The following is a 12767-nucleotide window of genomic DNA, read 5'->3' as shown; positions in this document are numbered from 1 at the left end:
ACAGTGGCAGTGGTTGCCCAAGTAAAACTTTGAAGGGATTGAAGTGCATGGTGAGTGGACATGACCTGGGTGGCGAGGGGATCTGACCAAAGTTGCTCCCCTATCTAGATACTGAACACACCATCCCAAAGCTCATGTAAAACTAAATATCAAGCAAGGGGTAAAATTGAGTAAGTTCCCAGCTCCTTTGCTGAGCTTCCCAAACTCTAGGCTTGTTAGTGTGCTATCCCTTTAGAATCCTCTAAACTAGCAATACATTTCTTGTTTACCTCCATGAAGAGGAGAAGCCTTTACATTAAACTAATTTCTTCTTTCTACACCATCACCTAACACCTTTATATTTCAATAATATAACCTTGGCTATCATTATACTGTATATGAAGTTATTTTTGTCGGATCTCTTACAGAAATTATAAAAAAGATGTCTTTATGTTGTGCTAAAACTTTTTTCCATGTTATATTTGAACATATACACTTTCTCCCCTTTTCTGTGCATATAACGCTTCTCTTTTCCCATCATATATACCAGACTGTAAGCCCAGGGCTCAGAAGTGATAAGGTAACGAGGGTTATAGAGAAGAGGTCTTTACAATTGGCTGTTCCCTTACACCCCCAATTAAAGAAAAATGCATATTCAAGTACTATGTGAGCTGCAGCTCTATTACTATTGCTGCAGCTCTATTACTATTACTATTGCTGCAGCTCTATTGCATGGTCTGACATTTCTTGTTACTGATTGGCTGCTTGAAGCACCCAGTGACAGCATATGGGAGCACTTTCCACACCACCACACTGCTAGAGCTGACTGGGCATAAGTATATGTGCATAGAGATGTGTGCTGCCTTCTGCCTCCAATAGCACAACTCTCTCTTCCCAGTGGACAATTACGTACACCAGGTAAATGCCAGATTTTCATGCTTACACAATACACTGTGCAGTGCTACATGAAGCAGCCCCTAGAAAAGAGTTGCATTCCTTCACTAATTTAAAAAACATTGTCCCTTTAAAGATTGCCTGAATTTGAGTCTTGTGGATTATCCCAGCCATTTTTTTTACTTACAAGTCATTTATACTATATTATTCTAAATAGAAATGTTTGCAATTTCATAGCATGCATGTAGTGAATGTTAGCTGTAATATGATATGTATGTTTTTTTTTTAAAGTATACAATTTTTTTTATGCTAGGTAAACTGAAACCTGAACATTTATTCTGAGTAAAACTGACAAAGTACAAATAAGCCTTGGTTACTCTGAGGCCAATTCAAAACACAACATAGCTATTGTGTTTTGTGAAACTTATATTTTAAGTTCCTTAAAAGTCACGTACAGTATATTGAATAACTGATGACACGCCTGTTATATGTTATAACTAAAGTTTGTGTTCTAAAGAAATCTCAGTACAGTCTTGTGCCGCCAGAATTTTAATGTAAAAGTTCACATTGTGGAATATGAGATTAGTGGCAGCAGGTGGCAGAGCCAGTGTTATCTATTTCCTATAGTGAAGTTATCAACCTTCAATTCCACCAGCCTTGCATGGGCTGTCTGATCCAATCAACAACAAGCTGCAGTGTAACCACAATGCAGATACATTAATGGGCAGCAATAATAATTTCTCCATTATATAAGCTTAAAGTGAGTTTCAAATGTGTATTCTTATTTTAATCTGTAAACACTAGTACATATGTTTGTTTAGTGTATAAAACATTAAAATATACAATTTGGGGGAAAATGGCAAATCTACTTTGAGGATTACAAATAAGATTAATATTGCTATAAGAGAAAAAAACATTTCTATTATCTTGTTTAAATAGAATGGAAATTATTAAAATAAACAATATATACATTGTGGTTTCAATATTGTCCTATTGGTGGCAATTCTCTTTAATGCTTGTCTGTGGCCTGCAAAACACCAATGAGCTGAACATTTTCATCAAACCAAAATGTAACTAATGTTACCACCCAATATTTAAAATAGCCAATGGCAGACACATTTTGTTTTACCGAGACGCTTCTCATTTTGTGACCTACTCACAGCTATTTATTGTAAGGTCATTGCATTAAATGTAAAGACAATGTCATGCAGCCATTGGTCACTGTTCTTGTACACCCCCAAGACAGACATACATAATTGTTGAGTACAGTCACGGTTTCATGGCTCATAAGTCTAATATGCGCTATATGAATCAACAAATAATAATAATGCTGCTTGGTATTCTGTATAGATTTCTATGGATTTACTTCTTCCTGACTCCTACAGTACTCTCAAAAATACATTTGTCAAGCCCTTGAAAAGCTTGATTCTAATATATTATTAAATCTCTCTGCTATGTACCACACATAGAGTGACCACATGTCTCGGATTGCCCGGGACGGTCCCACAATGGAACTAAAAGTGCCAGGTCCCGGGCAGCCTCAATCCAGGTCAATGCATTGAGGCATCAGCCAATAAGGAGAGACTTCACAACTCTCCTGATTGGCTGAGAGTTCAGAAGACTCTCCTGATAGGCTGAGTCCGTCCTTCACGCCAAGCTCAGTCTAAGCTGCAGTCAGCACCAGGTATGTGTGTGAGACTGTGTGTGGTTGTATCTGGTGATAGAGGGGTTCATTCTCTGAATCTGCTCGTCTGGTTATAGAGGGTTATTACTCTAAATCTGCTCATGTCTGGTAATAGAGGGGTTAATTATCTGAAACTGCCCATGTCTGTATATTATTAAATCTGAAACAACATGGTTCCCAAGGCTTCCTAATAATATATAACAGTATATGTGGATCACTGTGTATGTATAATATATACAGTCTATTTTATGTGTATGTGATGGTGTGATCAGTGTGGATATGAAATATATATATATATATATATATGTGTATATATATGTGTATATATATATATATATATATATATATGTATGTATTTTATGTGTGTATATGTGAATCAGTCCTGTGTAATCACGTAGGACTGTTTTAAAGACAGTGCAGCTCGTCTTAGCTATTACAGCAGGCTGGTGTGCCAACAGGTCACTTCTGGGTTCAACACTAAAATAACCACTGGTGTGGAGAATTCACTAAGACTATGGCCTTGTGCTAGCAGCATAAATCACTCTTCTTGAAACACTGGACAAAACTGCCTTTTAATTTATGTGTTGCCTGAAAATGAGCATAAAAATCTCTCAAAAGGTTCGCTCTTTTGAAATATACCATTCATGGTAAAAGCAATGCACCGATTCGCAGAAATTAGATTATGATTAGTTTTGTCAATTTATTGGTCATAGTACAGTATCTGCAGTGTTAAGAAAAAAACATTGTTGGTTCCCCTAGGCATGCACAAAAATAATTTCATTAGTTTCGCAAGGTGTTACGCACTCTACACCTGCTTACATGTGGTTATATTCTGTAGACATTAAGAAAGGAAGAAAAACATTTGCAAATGCCCTGGAGTGAACAGCGTTCTCAGTAATAGACTAATCAATAGCTCTGATTGTGTTTTTCCCTTGGGTAGTTTCTCCCCTCATCATTAAAAAGTCTTACTGACCTGTGGGATAGCTACACCACCTCCCAATAACCCTTCCACAGCCAAAATGAAATGCTTTAAATAACAATTTGTATGTGTTGTATTACGGAAGCCATCTGGCAGTCCATGAATTAACACGCTGTGAAGAGCCAATAAGATATTTTTCTGACCTCTCATGTAAGAAACATACGTTTCGAGTCTGCCTTAATCACACTTAATTTCCCAAACTTCACACATATCTGATTTTAAATACAGATATCCTGCTATAAGCCTGGAAATATTTCCCTAAAGCCTGTGAAATCTTCCAAAAACCACATGTATTTTGTAATAGAAGCAACTACAAGTCTCCCATTTCCATTCTGTATAAAACCAAGTACTATGTAGTCCTCATTATTCTAGTGAAATGTCCATCCTTGCAACTCCTCACAGTAGGTGCTTCATTCTCCTTAACAGTACTGAGGATACTTTTAGATACGAGACAAAGAAAACAAATATTTATGGAAGGTGTGTGGCCTGCATAGTAATGTAGTGAACAGCCTTACTCTTGTTGCAGATGGACATGCAGAAAGATTAAATACAGGATGAAAACTTAATTCAAGGTCAGGAAATGGATATATTATGATCCCTGTTTGCCAGCCTGACGTTTGGATGCCAAATTTGGGTAGGAGTTATTTGGCACCTCAACAGGCCAAAGCTGGAGTGTACGTTACTGGGTTTACAGATCCAGTGACGATAAAGTGTCTGTAAGGGGGGCTATCGATCAAACAGGACGCAAGGACTTTTGGTAGACAGCTGCATCCATGATGATAACATACATAAATAAGAAGAGCTGGCAATTTGAGGAAGCATATAAAGTCTTCTAGTGGCCTGTTTGTTTATGCCTCCAAAAACATCAACCTAATCAGAATTCAGAGACAGAAGTATGTGCTTTGGCCTAATGCTCGGCAGAGCTGTATAATGGAACCCTGAATGACCTCTGTTTACTTTCCATGAAAACATGGATTGCAGGGGATAACTGAGGAAAGTAGGTGAGACATAAGAAGGGAGATACAATGGTAGATCATAGATTCAAAGGAATTGATGGAGCACATGAATGAGTTTAACTGAACACTGTCGTGGACATGTAAATTGGCATACATTGAGTTAATATAAGCTATCATGAGTCCCACACCCTTGAGAACCGCTTGCCTTGACCTTTAAGTCTCACGCCTCTCTGGCCTTGTCGCCGTGTTATGTCTACAGGCGCATCTTTGGACACTTCCCACATCTTTGTCTCTGACACTTCACACACATCCTCCCCATAACCCCTGCCACCACAACCTTTCAGTCATGAAAACATTTGTCCTACTCACTGATTCAATTACTCTGTTCATGCGTAGACACTAAACACACATAGAACAATCAACTGAATTCATGATATGTTTTGTGATACTTCTATTTGCCATAAACTTACAGATGGCCAAAACAAAAATCCAAAGTTTACCTGTAATGTCTTAGTATGTGTTATTTAGACATTTAATCAGTTCTGTGTATTTTATACTGCTTGTAGTTCAAGACTGGGATCATTTTTAAATCTTTTCATATCTCTTAAATGTTGTAGCATAAGTTACATACTGAGAGTGCCATATACCAACTATGAGCTGGCATTGAGGATATTCAAACTAAAAAAGAGGTATTTAAGATTTTGTAAAAGATGGACCTAAATATTACTGTTACCAATCTTGTATTTCACCATTGAACATGCAATTGCTCTTGAAGCAAGTAGATGCTTGGATCCCTGGCACTTATGCGCTCCTAGCACACAAAGCATTGGAAGCAGCCTGCTGGTGTGCAGCTGAGCAGTAAAGTGCTCCATGCATTGAGAGAAACGGCATTTGTTTCAAAGATACCTGAAAATAACATTTTAGGCTTTAATCCCTATTTAATGAAGGCTGTTTGATTTTACAGCATTTATCAATATATATTATGTAGGCCACCTCCCTATGTATACCTCTTTCTAACTTTTAGTAAAACTATACAACTGTATGCTTCCCTTCTATGTGCCCACTTCCTAACCATTCCAATAACAATCTTTATTCAATCTAGGGCTGCAACTAACGATTATTTTAATAATCGATTAATCGGCCGATTATTTTTTCGATTAATCGATTAATCGGATAAAAAAAAACAATATGCAAATTTTTCGTTTATTTAAAAGAATTTAATGAACTGGATGTTAAAAAACAACTTAAAATTTACATTAACATTCTTATTTTGTTATGATGTAATAAAAAACAATATTTTCAAAGTACAAGAACCCAAACACAATATTTATGAAACAAAATAACCCCAAACATTCTGAAAAGAGGTGGACTATTACTGTTCAAGAAACTTTGCCCCAGCACTTTGCACTTTGCACCCAGCACTTTGCACCCAGCACTTTGCACCCAGCACTTTGCACCCAGCCCTGGCACTTTGCACCCAGCACTTTGCCCCCAGCACTTTGCCCCAGCCCTGGCACTTTGCATCCAGCACTTTGCACCCAGCATTCAGCACTTTGCACCAGCACTTTGCACCCAGCCCTGGCACTTTGCACCCAGCACTTTGCACCCAGCCCTGGCACTTTGCATCCAGCACTTTGCACCCAGCATTCAGCACTTTGCACCAGCACTTTGCACTTTGCACCCAGCACTTTGCACCCAGCCCTGGCACTTTGCACCCAGCACTGGCACTTTGCACCCAGCACTTTGCACTGTGCCCCTGCACCCAGTCTCTAACTCTGCCCTGCACCCAGCCCTGCCCCCACATTCTGCCCTGCCCCCACACTCACACTCTGCCCTGCACCCACTCTGCCCTGCACCCACACTCACACCCTGCCCTGCATCCCCACCCCCACTCTGCCCTGCACCCAGTCTCCCACTCTGCTCTGCACCCACACTCACACCCTGCATCCCCACCCCCACTCTGCCCTGCACCCAGTCTCCTGCCCTGCACCCCCCACCCCCACTCTGCCCTGCACCCCCACCCCCACTCTGCCCTGCACCCCCACCCCCACTCTGCCCTGCACCCACACTCACGAACCGCTCTGTGCGAATGGAGCCACTCGCACAGAGCGAACCGCTCTGTGCGAATGGAGCCACTCGCACAGAGCGAACCGCTCTGTGCGAATGGAGCCACTCGCACAGAGCGAACCGCTCTGTGCGAATGGAGCCACTCGCACAGAGCGAACCGCTCTGTGCGAATGGAGCCACTCGCACAGAGCGAACCGCTCTGTGCGAATGGAGCCACTCGCACAGAGCGAACCGCTCTGTGCGAATGGAGCCACTCGCACAGAGCGAACCGCTCTGTGCGAATGGAGCCACTCGCACAGAGCGAACCGCTCTGTGCGAATGGAGCCACTCGCACAGAGCGAACCGCTCTGTGCGAGTGGCTCCATTCGCACAGAGCGATTCGCTCTGTGCGAGTGGCTCTGTGCGATCCGTGCACATAGACAGAAGAATACTTACCTCCGGAACGCGTCACATCCGTCACGTAGCTTGAAGAAGGCGGAGACTGCAGAGCATGTAGCAGAAGCGGGGAACGCTCGCGGAGGTAAGTAAAAGGAGCCGAGTGCTCCAACAACGAATTGATCACTCGATTAATCGATAACGGAAATCGTTATCGATGATTTCCGTTATCGATTATTATCGATTTTATCGATTCGTTGTTTCAGCTCTAATTCAATCTTTATTAAAGGGCATGTATTCTCACCACTACCTGCCTTGTAATGTAGCCCAGAACCAGCTTTTATATGAATGGACAGGACTGTAAACCATGACAAATGTTTCTTATATTAGGCCGCTGATGCCCTGCCAAAAGTAGTGTATGGTGATGGCCCAATTACCAGACCAGAAACATAAAACAAATGCAACGTGGACACAGTGGAAAATGATTTTTTCTGCTCTGCTCTCACAGCTTTATGAACTAAGGACAGCTACTGATCAGTTTTATTATACTGCATCCTTTTCATAAAACAACTATACTGTCTATTAAATTTAAATAGTCATGTAAAAAAAGTCTGGGTATGTTTCTGGTTGTATTCTTTTTTATAGGACTATGAATCATTTGGCTCATTATCTACGTTTCTTGCTTCCATAAATGCAGTACTATTACATGCATCAGTTTTGACAGCTGGAGGCAAACAGTTGGTGAAATGCTTAAATATGAGATGTCCGAGATATTGCTTGCCATTTACAAAAGTCTTGAGGTCTTTGTGTTATTCTGGAGTGACAATTTATTTTAATTCACAAGGCCTATATAGTTGAGTCTGTTACCAGGTCTCTGTCTTGGTTGTGGTGCAGACGAAAGTCATATCCCGGCGCTCAGTAGTGAAGCCACGTACACCAGTGAGACAGAGGCCTTACGCTCCCACCACAGGACTTCAGTTAGGCAAGTGAATAAGGAAAGGGATAGTGAGAAAGGTGAGACATACATAGTGAGAAGGGGGTAATTGAAATAAATAAAAAAAGAGAGACATATAGGGGAGAGATAATGAGGAGGAGAAAGAAAGGTGGCAGGCACCATGTGTGCAACCTGGATGTTGGAGCAATTCCTATGAGTACAATTCCTTTGGATGTAACTTGGGTGCTGAGTGTAAGAATGCCTTTTATTTCATATGCTGAGCAAGTCCCATGGATGTAATTTAAGTGCTTACCAAGTCCTGTGGATGCAACGTGGGTGTCAGGGCTGGCCTTTGTGCAGCCTGTGATCTATGGCTGCTATATTGTAGTATGTAGGAGTTTTCTGTTTGTTTTTTTATTCTAACTTTGTTAACACCATAAAATTGAATTTGTTGATCTGTGATGAATCTATGTTTATATTCTTAATTGAACATTCCATGGGCGTAGGAACCGGAGGGGACGGGGGGGGAATCCCCCCAATCAAAACGTTGTACGGCACCCAGGCGGAGGAGAGGGGTGCCGAGCGGTCGCTCATGAAAGAGTTTTCGGCAACCGCTCAGTACTCCTCCTCTGCTCCCTGCCGCCACCTGCCTCATCGCTCCCCTGATTGCAGTGGTGGGAGGGGGAGGCGTCTGTCTCGGTGCCGGCGCTTTATGCTGGCGCTCAGCAATGAAGCCGCGCAACGTGGCAGAGCAGCGAGACAGAGGCCTTGCGCTCCCACCACAGGACTTCAGCACGGTAAGTGAACTACTAAGGGGGGTAGGGATAGGGTAGATAGTGAGAAGGGAGTGTAGGGATAGGGTAGATGATGAGAAGGGGGTAGGGAGAGGGTAGATTATTGTGTGGATGAATTGTGTGAATGAGTGAGAGAATGAATTAATGTGTGGATGAATTGCTTGAATGATTTTTGAGAATGCATTAATGGATATTTGTATCATGGATGTGATTTAGGGAAAGTCAAATATGGCTCAAGCAGGGTCTTTGAGCCTTGGGAACAAAGATGGCACAGACAGCGCGTTTAAGGGACAAAGATGGCAGAGGGCGGACTCTTTGGTGACAAAGATGGCTCACGCTGGGCTGTTTAGAGACAAAGTAATCTGGACTGTAATTTGTTTGTGTAATCTGGGTGCTAGTCAGGTTCTATGTGGGGAATGTGGACGCTGTGGCTATCTTTGGGTTGTGCAACCTGTGATCTATGCCTGTAATTTATGGGGGTTTTATCTATACCTTTAATGCTTTTAAGAGTTTTTATGTGAATTCCTGTTGATTTATACCTGCAAAGATGGGTTTATGTGTTATTCTGTTGATCTGTATCTGCTATGCTATGTTTCCATTATTTACATGTACCTGCAAATACAGAGTTTGTAATGTCTTATTCAGTTGATCTATACACGTGCCGTTTTCATGAACTACAGGGAATAAGTAAAAGAGAGGTGTGGCTTAGTGACAAAGGAACAGTCCTAAGTAAATGCTTGCCTAGGGTCCAATTTTTCAATATTTTAAGAAAATGTTTTTTTACAAAGATTAGCTGTTTTTTCCCCTATATTTAATGTATTGAACATATTTTTACCAGTGTTTACCAGGGTTACCATTGTATATGTTTGCAAAAAAAGAGATGGGGAGAAAGTGTGGTAGGGGATAGTTAGGATAGAAGTATCTGATGGGGAGAAAAATGGGGATATCTGATGGAGGAAAATGCTATCCCCCAAGATTTTAGGGGTTCCTACGCCCATGCTTCATAATTATTGAACACATGTTTTATCTACAACTACTTGGTGTAAAAACTAGGAAAGCTTGCACCAATGGCCCAGCACATATAATTAAAAAGTGGTGTTATAATGATATTGGGACTTATGCTTTACCACCATCAATGTCTTGCTCACTTTATAGTGATGGGAGTTGTGGTGTACCACCAACAATGTATGGCACAATATTTAGTGATGGGAGGTATAATGTACCGCCTTCTGTGTCTGTCTTGCTATATATATAACGATAAGAGATATACTGTACCCCCCTCAGTGTCTGCATGACTGTATAGGCTCTGTATATATTGATGGGAGTTATACTGTATCACAATCACGCTCAGTATATAATGATGGGAGTTATTCTTTACCATTATCAAAATGTGAATAAACCACTGAGTTTGTAGAAATTTGCTAAAATACTATTTTTTTAACGCTCTGCAATTCTAATTGTTATTTAGTTTCCTCAAAATAACCTCTGTAAAGATTTAGTGGGGTGCACAATTTTCTGTTCTTGCCTTGGGCGCAAAAGGAGCTAGCTAAGGCTTTACCCCTCTCGCTCAGCAGCTTCTTTAAAGTCACATCGCTGGAATTCACTGACAAATTAAGTGTAATGCTGTTTGTGGGGCAAAAATGACACTGACAAAATGGCACTGACAAGCTGTTTGGGGACAAACATAGCACTGACCAACTGTTTGGTGGCAGAGATGGCACTTTGTGACATGTTACATGGTGAAGTCCGGGGAGCCAAAATAGGGGGGTTGTTAAAGAGGTTATGTTTGTTAAGGGGAGGAGTTAGCAATATAGCCACACCCACTTGGAGGGCACCAAAAAGGCATCAGTGACTCTAGGCTCGGCCCTACAGAGAGCTTGTTCTATTTTAAGTTATGTGTTCATCATATAACTCCTCTGAAAAAGTAGATTTGTGAGGTGTGGGGCTAGCCATACAGGCCTAACCACTTGAGGAATGGGGCTTGAGCCCAAAGTATCATTAGATTTAGTGGGAGCAGGAGGAGAAGCGGGAGTTGCACAAGGCAAGCTCTGCTAGACAGGGACATCCAGACTGTACAGGATTTTACAGGACTACATTTCCCCAATATTAGACAAAAAGAACAAGAATGAATCCCCCAGTAATTTAGGGCATTGAGACACAGGGTAGGAATGAAGGAAGTATAAGGAAGGACACTGAGGTACAGGAAAGACCGGGCACTGGCAGACAGACACATCCAGCTATGGTATTGTAAATGCACAACTGTCTTAAACCCAATTCAGGAACAGTATTTTAACAACTAAAACACAGTCATACTTTGTGCAAGTACAGTCAAATGCCTCATGTCAATATGAGTATAATAATAATTGTTTTGTGTTTTCCACAAACTAGAGGATTGGCTGGCAGCATAAATGCGTATTAATGTGCAGCTTGGACAGGAAGAGCATTTCAACACCTAAAACACACTGTGTGCAAGTACAGTCAAACACTTAATTTTGTCACAATTTTTGTTATTGTTTTGGGTTGACCAAAAGCTAAAGGAATGGAAAAAATGTCTGCTGCAATCCCTGTTTATCAATAGTTAACTGATATACAGTTTTCTGCACTAAACGTTTGAATTGTCTTGCAGTATGGTAGATGAGCAATGATTGAGCATCAATCTCAGCCTCTGCTAACTGCCACTGTCACTGATTATTTCACATTCAATCAGTCTGTAACTCTTACTCACAAATTATCAGCACACTTATATATTAGTATTAGTGCTGTACAATGGCTAGACAGGACATAACAAGTAGTATCTAACATAAAAATGTGACCTACAGAAACAACAGGTGAGTAGGGCCCTGCTCAAACAAGCTTACAATCGAAAGAGTTATGGTGTAAAAATGGTAAAAGTGCCAGGATGTTAGGGATGGACCAGCCACACTACTATATGTATTGCAAGAGACGGACTAGGAAAGGTGAGCTAAAGGAATATGAGAGGCTGTTAATGTGTAAGGTTGTAGGCGTCCTTAAAGAAGCGGGTCTTTTCGAAGGTAGGGGAAGGGCATTCCAGAGGATGGGGCAGCCAATGACAAATCTTGTAAGCATGCATGAGAGCTAGAAATCAGAGGAGAGGATAAAAGGAGATCATTGGATGAGCGAAGAGACCTGTTAGGAGTGTATTCAGAGATGAGTGAGGAGATGTAAGTAAGGGAACTGCTATGAAGGGTTTGAAAGTAAGAGCCAAGATTATGAATCCTAAAGTGCACAGGCAGCCAGTTAAGAGACTGACAGAGGGGAGAGGTTTTGGAAAAGCAATTGGAGAGGAAGATAAGTCTGGCAGCAGCGTTCATGGTGGATTGTAGAGGTGCGAAGCAGGTAAGAGGGAGACCAGCAAAACTGGGTTATGATATTAAATGAGAGAAATAAGGGCATGGACAAGGGTATATACATCTAAGGCTTGTCTCTTTCCCTTGTAAATGCTGCTTGGCCAGAGTGAAAAAGTAAGGAAAAAACCTACAGGTTGTTGGACCCAACAATTACGGCTAGGGATGCACCGAAATTAAAATTCTGGACCGAAACCGAAAATTCAGGATTCACTTGGCCGAAAGCGAACCCAAATGCCTTATACCCCCCTATATACCACTGTGCCCCATGATATGCCTTTTAACCCCCTATATGCCCCTGTGCCCTATGATATGCCTTATACCTCTATATGTCACTCTGGCATATAGGTGGTGTAAAGGCATATCGGGGGCAGAGTGGCATATATATATATATATATATATATATGTAATTGCTAACACTCCTATCATGCCCAGACAGCCAGCACATGCTAAAACCTGGGCATGATAGAGTGTGATTACAGGCTCCCTATGCCCCCCACACACAATCATATACTCAGACAGATGCCATGCTACCGCCCCCCCTTACACATCCCTGCTATCACACACACACTCATTCACAAACATTTAAATACTCATTCATTCCCTTATTCAAGCATACTTGCTCATAAACCCTCCCCCACCCCTTACCTGAACTGCAGATTTCTCAATCGCAGACTTCTGCAGAGGCCCAGCTTCTTCCCTCTGCAACTTCTCTTGTCCCGGCCTCCAGGGGAAGAAGG

The 12767-nt window shown here is 41.5% G+C and overlaps 1 protein-coding gene across 1 annotated transcript in view; it reads left to right on the top strand.

Annotated features, from left to right (window-relative positions):
• AR (androgen receptor) overlaps positions 1 to 12767 on the top strand; it is a 117685-nt gene that overhangs the window by 52031 nt on the left and 52887 nt on the right. The window lies entirely within an intron of this gene.

This window comes from Spea bombifrons, chromosome 8 (genome assembly GCF_027358695.1).
Source record: "Spea bombifrons isolate aSpeBom1 chromosome 8, aSpeBom1.2.pri, whole genome shotgun sequence".
In the NCBI taxonomy this organism is placed as follows: Eukaryota; Metazoa; Chordata; class Amphibia; order Anura; family Pelobatidae; genus Spea; species Spea bombifrons.
The sequence above is the reverse complement of the archived record's forward strand: the minus strand, read 5'-3'. Positions and strand labels throughout refer to the sequence as shown.